An 8232-nucleotide genomic window follows, 5' to 3' on the forward strand; every position below is an offset into this window, starting at 1 on the left:
GCTGCTGTCTGATCATGGTCATACTGGCGAACCGATCACCCCCCTCCCACACACACACACACACACACACACACACACACACACACATACACACACACCTCCCACGTTTGAAACAACGTCACTGTACCCATAAAGACACACACGTTTGCAGTTGCAAACAAACAGATGCCCGTGAGTTCTGCGGGCAACTGTCAGTGGTTCCAGGGTAGGCTGTGCCGCCGGCTCACCAATCAGAGGACAGCTTTGGGGATGTCGCCATGCTCAAGGTCGTGCTCATGTCAGAGATGAGGTTTTATCTCTTTCCACTTTGTAACGCTGTCCAAAAGGAGGAACATGTGCACACGTGCGGCTTGTGGGGGACAAACTGCAACACAACAAGTGAGAAACTCCTAAATCTAATGAGTGGAAACTTTCTATTCACAAAAGTTACAAAGATCATGGACACAAACAAAATGCTTCGACTGGGTTTAAACATGAAAACATAATCCATGTGGTTGAATTAAAAGTGCCTGTAACCAGCTGCACATGAGATTTCTGTCAGAAGAGAAAACATAACACTCTTTAGTCTTCAGGGTTCTCACCTGCAATCGCAACAAATAGTCGATGTTGACATAATTTAATATTTTTGACTGCATATCTCGACAGCAGGTCATTATTCATAGTACTGTTCACATGAATGCTTTTTCCATGGATCAGTAATGTTGAAATAATAGACCAAACAGGCATTTAACTATGGATTCAGAATATTATATTTCTGCATGGGGTCTTTAAGCAAGACTATAAAACATGTACTGAACAGCAGCCAAAGTGCCTACAAGTGAAAAAGTATGGGAAAACCTACTTTAACAGTTTGCTAACATCAGCTAACGGCACCATAAGCTACCGGTCCTAACAGATCAAGTAACGCTCTACCGGCAAAACTCCCGAGTGTACAAGCTGAGAAATGGTGTCTTTTCTTGCTTGTGAATTTAACATTTCATTTCATGAGCTATTTAAGTTACAAAATACACAAGGAGTCTGTTTAAGTTGCTGGCTTTCAACTGACTGAGAGTTTGGTAATGTTTAGGAAAAAAGCGAAGCCACAAGAAATCTGACACTTTTTTATACATTAATCACCACAAGAACAACACAACGAGTAACAGTGAAAGTCAAATTCCCACAAACAGAGGACTTGTCACCATCCTAAACCGCAGCTGCAGGGACATTCCTTAAATGGCATCCCAGTCCCTCAAGTGTGTGTGTGTGGGTCTTCTCACGCATACTCAGCCAATCACCTGCGACTACAAAGCTTTCCCTGAGCCAATCCCCCAACATACCAAACAGGGACGGGGTTAGCTTGGTTGGCTTGGGGTCACAAACTTCAGACAGGACCAGCAGCCAGCTATAAAAGTGACCTAACTTATAGTTATCACACACATGAAAACAAACATGTAACTGGTATCTCTAAGACATATTGTCAGATCCTCTTGAGGCATAGATAATATTACTTGAAGTTTTCTCTTGCTGTGCAGGAGGCTAAGCAAAGTCTGAGAAAATAACCCTGATGATGTCATTTGGCTTATTTTGTGTTTGGGGCTTGAGTCTTTACTCTTTGGGTGCAAATGACTTACTTTATTTTGTGCTTATATTTGGTTTACGTGTATTCCCATACATAATACTCATACAGAGTCTGGTGGGGAAATAATGAAGTATTATATGATGTATAAAAGAACAGCAAATTCTAAATTAATTGTCTCACAACAGAAAACTGAAAACACTCATCGTCAATGCGAACACTGGTTCAGTTAGCATGTGATTTTTGTTGAAGAGCCTAGGTAATTAGTTGATTAATTGATAAGTAGGCCGACATAAGGCCGAATAAAGTCACTTTTTTATTAAAACTAACTTGAATATTTGCTTCTTTTCTCTCATCTCCAGTGGCAGAACACTGAATATCTTTGGGATGGTTGGTCAGAAAAAACATTTGAAGGCGTCTTGTTTGAGCTCTGGGAATGGAGAAATAATTATTCAAATAATCATTAGTTGAATATTTAAAATTCTTTCAAGGTCATGTGATAATATTGTCCATTACTCAGCGCAAGGACCTGCATAGGGTGGTGAAGGCAGCCCAACATATCATCGGGCTGGAGCTCCCTAACCTCGACACCATATAGGCCGGCAGACTGAGTAAGAAAGCTAGCAACACACACACACCCTGGAAACACTCTGTTTGAGCCACTGCCATGAAGACACATAGATCCAACACCAGCAGGATTAGGAGCGGTTTTTACCCCAGAGCTGGGGCCTCCCCCCACTGAAAAGGATTTGCACTAATAACTTATAATAAACTGTACCCCTTTGTAAATATACTGTTCATTTTAAACACTTTTAAAAGCATTTACTTTCCAGGCTATCTGCCAGCTGCTGCCTACTAACTTTGTCTTTGTGTTTCTGTATCTATTATGATTTTATTTATTGTTTTGATATGTGTACGAGAAGCCATACAAAATGTCACTGTACTGAGTATAATGACAATAAAGAGAAGTCTGACAATTTCTTAGAAATGTGACTTGGAGTATGTATAGTTGGTTTTTGGCTCTTTGAAATAAACAGGATTAAACTGTCAAGTGTCAACCTTAACATCGTAACATCCAGGTCAATATGCATGTTGTATGAAAAAGCTCCCTCTTTAACACTACACAGACTGAATACGTCACTTTTTTACTCACCGATCTGAAAAAGGCTTAACAGGCCAACTTGGACATGTGTGTACGGTCTCCTACTCTTTCAGTTTTCTTCTGACTCTTCCAGTAAATGTTGATCAATGTACACCCCACCTTCTTAGAATACGGATTTTTGGTAAAAATTGCTCATCTTACTGGTAGTGTCCACCTACTGCAGGAGCTTGCCAGAAATATTTGGACTATTTACTGAAGTTGCTGAGCTTCATTTTCCAAAGTACAGTTTTGATGTGATGAGGAACTACCTTTTTAGATTTTGTTTCACACAGGATTTGGTGAAGTAATTCCTCAAATAACCATCAGAGATGAGGTAAAACGGTTTGATTATTTCACTCCAGCTCAGTGGGCACACTGCTAGTCTTTTAAGTACCAGTTTGACCTCTGTGTGCATTTCTTTAAACTTGAGACATAAGACCTCATACAAATCCTGCCATTGAAACATTGAAATTTTCTACAGAATGGAACACTGCAAAGAACTAGCTCATCAACTTCAATTTGTGAGTGTGCTAATTTCTGTAGTTGGCAGATAACACATTGTTGACATCAGCTGGTCAACGTGACGCCATGGGGGATGTTTACGTCATGGCTCAAGGGGTTATTAACCTCCGTTTGAACAAAACATCTCCAATGTGACACCACAGACTATAACTTGTAACACACACACACACACACACACACACACACACACACACACACACACACACACACACACACACACACACACACACACACACACACACACACACACACACACACACACACACACACACACACCATGTCAACTGTATCTTTGTTGTGTAGCCGACAACCCCAACAACCCTGTTAGAGATCATTATGAGCTGGGATTTAAAGGCCTCTAAATTAAGCCAATACCTCTCAACCCCATGTGACCGCAGGCTGCAAATACCACACAAGGTCTGCTGGTGAATCCTTGGCCAGATGACAGCTAATATATGATCAAATATAAAATAAAACACAAGTTAACCTTGAGCTACCTAGAAAGTATAGAACACAGTGAAAGGTGCTAATGTGTTTATTTAAAAGAATATTATGAATTCTAAAAAGACTTTGAAAGTGGGGTGGCCTCTGAGAATTTCACAGGTCCAAGGCAAAGGATATTTCTGTCCCCTGCGTGTAAAAAAAAGGGGGGCACTATGCACTTGTTTGCATGCTATATGATGTAACATACATCACATGGCAATTTTCAGAAATGTGTCCAGTGCTTGTTTTTCCTCCTCCAGAAGCCTCGAGACATTTGCATCAATGTTCTGCTCAGCTGTTTGGTAGAGTGCATTTTGAGTCACTATATCTTATCGAAGAATGTGTTGAACTTCTCTCAACCTGATTTGGCCCTGTCTACCATTTCGTTTAGGTGTCCTATGCTAAAGAAATCCATTGGATGTTTCTGTTTCTTTAAATAGTATGACTTTTCAGTTCGCCTCCTACAGGAAGTTAGAAACAAAAAAGTCGCCGCAGACATGCAGGCTCTGTGTGGTGGTGATTTTCAAAGGTAGACATATTATTTAGAGATCTTACAGTTTTAGAGGTCTTACTGATCAACAACAAATAGCACATTAGGGTCAAATATTTTTTGAAAGGTAAAGGTAGGGCAGCGATGCCAATGTAATTCCAATTTACCATTTCTTACGAAATAAAGTCATGCTCAACCAAATGGTTGAATTGTCATTTAGTGTGTGAGCCTGTTCAGGCAGTGGCTGTCATGTAAGTGGTTAACCAATCATTGCTACTGCTGAAGCACCTCATGCACAATAAGACAGATTTACGGCTGCTGGTTATGCAAAGTGTAGAAACTTAGGAGGCTGCTGTGCTTCCTTATAACATGAAGCTACAAATGGTGGAGCTGAAGGAACAGAACCACATCACACAGAAGTGAGAGCCACACACATCTGTGTTGAACTACTTGCACACCCTCCTCCAGTGTCAGTGCTTCCACTTGGGAGGAATTTATCATGTGTGGCACGTTGAGACAACTCCCTCCTCCTCTCTGCACACTTTCAAACATCCCATATGTTGGAAGTAGCTGTTTTTGATTTATTTGGTCTATAGTCTTTAACTTAGGTTTTACAATATGGGACATTATTTTTTTTTGTTTATGTGTGGGTATGTAGATCTTTTAAAAGACATTATGTTGAAATTAATATACCTTTACAAATAGTTAACCCCAAAGGGATCAATAAAGAGAAGTCTAATGTTGATTTGGTTTGCCCTCTCACAGACATAATGTGCGTAAGTGGAAGTGTGGACCATCAGGCAATTTGTACTTAAGTTGAAGTTAAAAACAAAGATATATCTTAAACATTTCCATTTTAAATAACTATATTTTGTTTGACACTATCTTTAACCTAGAAATCCTTTCATCCAGGACTTTAACAAATCTAGTACAGAGGCCCTCTGATATTTTTATTTTGATATTTGACGCCAATGGTCATGAAGCACCAGTGCCTGACAACTCTGATGTCTAGGATTGTCTAATATGCAGCTGCATATATCTGATTCTCCAGCTGAACACTTAACTCCAAAGCCTGCACATGTGTGTATGAAGTGTTTCAGCCAGGGCCGTCATCATTCATCTCCTTACAGACAGACCAACATGTGACACACCTTGTACACTTTGTTGTTCTATTGTATCCAAAGGTGCTGTTCTCTTGACTGAATGAATGTACAACACACATTCTAGACAAAACAAGACAGAAGCTACAGGTTGTCTCTCTGAGCATGTGAACGCTGGTTCATCATGTAAACAACACTGAGCTGACTGAACACAGCTAGCGCTGCTGCTGAAGGGCCTTCTCTACCAGTATAAGTAGAAAATAAACAACGCAAAAGTGCCGTTTCGAAGTATTTAGCATACAACCAGGGAAAGGCTAAGGATAGCGCCTAATAAAATACTTATCATATACACCTTACAGTTATGTTTTCTTTTTTTTTGTTCTAATCTTTTATCTAAAAATTCTGCCTTCATTTTTTTTTTAGTTTTCTCCCCATGGTATTCAGTGTTTTTCTGGTTATTGGTATTGACTTTGAAATTCTAGTTTCACCGTTTCCGGCCTCCTTCTCTCCATTTAAAATATGGAAGAAAAATGTATTCTTGCAAACGGCCAGTTCCTAGTGCTTTTTAACCCTACACTTACAAAACATGGAAGGTGTTATGGGAGTACCAGGTATGTAAAATATGATTTTAAAGCACAATGGCTAGCTGTGGTACTGTGTTATTATGCTAGCTTTCTGTGTATTGGATAGCCTACTAGCAATGAGCACTTAAGCAACACACAACAGCGATTTGGCGACAATGTAACTGGCCATGTTGTAGCTTTATCACTTGTTGTGGGAACATATGAAGCTGTGGCACAGCTGTGATACTTTCAGCGAAATGCTAACATCAGCATGCTCACAATGACAATGCTACAAATATTTTTAACATATTCATTATCTAGGTTTGGCATGTTAGCATGTTGACTTATGCAACAATACAACAAAATAAGTAGATGCCATCCTCTGGGGACCATTACTGTACCAAATGCATGTTTCAGTCCATCTAATATTTGCTGAGATATGTTACTGCTAGCATGGCTAACAGTTAAACCCCTCAGTTTTAATACAGTTGGCGCTGCAGGTTTGGAAGTTGTGCTGCCTCACATTGCCCTCTGGTACAATGAGGTATGTATGTATGAGGGTCACGTAGCTGCGTGCAGAGGGAGAAGAATAGATGAGCCCTGTAGAGCTGCGCAGCCTCCTTGGTCCATGTAGCTTCTACGTTTGGATATAATGGGCGCGCTCTGCTGCGGGCATCCCGTGAGAGCTGTATAGCGTACGCAGCCTGTGTAGTTTGGCCATGAAAACCCACAAATTAGATCACGTGAGTTCATACTCCAAAAGCTTAGCTATGGGGAAGTGTTTATAAGTTGCTCATAAAAAGAGCTCATGCCTTTTGGCTGAACTTAGACGGCTACAATCTATGGACGTATGATACATGAGCAGAGGTAGGACTGCAGCACTCCCTAAAGAAATCAAGCGGGACTAACTCAAGTTTCACATTTCTCTCAACACATATCTGTGGTGTTACAGTGTCACAGTAAGCTTGCACAAATGAAGTATTTCCAGAAGTGTAGTGGTCATTTTTACTGCAGGACTTTGGGGTTCTTATCTGGCCAGGAACAAATATGGAAAATGGCTGTCATACTGGCATATCAATAACAAACGACCATAAATCCACAGAAGCAGCAGTGCACGCTGTTTCATAGAAATTCAATAAAGTGAGCATAATAGTGACAGAAGTACAGTACAAAAGCTACTGTAAATAAGATGAGGAAAAAACTGCAACTAAACTTAAGGTTAGAAAACCTTTTTAACTGCCGTTTTAGTGGCAAAAGGGTATAAAATGTTCTGTATAATGAAAAGTCAGAAACTCACAAAGTACAACAGTATGGGCTCTGAACCAGGATTTCTAATTGGTGGAGGACACTGAAACGTTGAAATTCCCAGATAATTGAAAAGGCAGATGGAAATTTCTCTGAAGGATCTAGTGAAAGAAATCACAATGCAGTCAGAGCCAAAAAAAACATATTGACAAAAGTTCTGACTTCAGTAAACAGCAGGCCTTTAGTAAACACCATATCGGCCTTGTACACGAGTGTGGTGTGTCCTAACCTTGTTTGTGAACCCGTTCTTGCGGACCCTCTCTCTCTTCATCTTATCAGCTAGTATTGATCTGCCTGCTCATGATGACGGCAGCATCTTGCTTTGTAATAATATGTCATTTTTTCCAAGCTCAAGGTTTCGACCTTGACTTAAGTAGTAGGAGGACACTTAAGAGGATTTGTGTGCTATTTAAAAAGCACAGATTTACATGACTTCGGTTTCTGTTTGACTACAGGAAATTTAGGTCTATGCTCTTTTTCAGCATGTGTCTGAAAACACCACCTTCAGTGTAATCTGAGAGCACACAGCCTCTGCTTTAGTCAAAATATCTGAGTCACCTGTACCAAGACGTCATTGGCCACCAAACATGTGGGACAGACAACTTATTCACTTTCACATTTACAGAACAGTTTTCTTCTTTGCCCCAGGATGACAGCCAACTTAAACAGAACACAACAACACTCTGTACAGAACATTGTACATTTCCAAGTTTGGGGTAAAACACAGAACTACTCTGACCGCTTAATGAAGAATATCAAACGACTGTCATCTGCCCAGATTAACATTTATATATTCTGTAAACAACGCATTAAGTGCATGCCTTTGAAAAAGACAGTTGTTGACATTTTGTCAGAAAATTCTAAACTGGCCTTACCAATTAAACCGCCACACAAGATCCTTTCTACAGTCTCAAACAAGTCAAATGAAGTTAGGCAGAAGCTAAATAGCATTGTTTATTATTATGTAATACATCATTTAATTCAATTGGATTATGCAACATGGATCACAAAAATGACTGGTTATGAATGCAATCCTTCTCCTCTGCGTGTCCACTTACAAAACAGCGTGGGGC

The sequence above is a fragment of the Echiichthys vipera genome (assembly GCF_963691815.1).
Source record: "Echiichthys vipera genome assembly, chromosome: 20".
Taxonomy (NCBI): Eukaryota; Metazoa; Chordata; class Actinopteri; order Perciformes; family Trachinidae; genus Echiichthys; species Echiichthys vipera.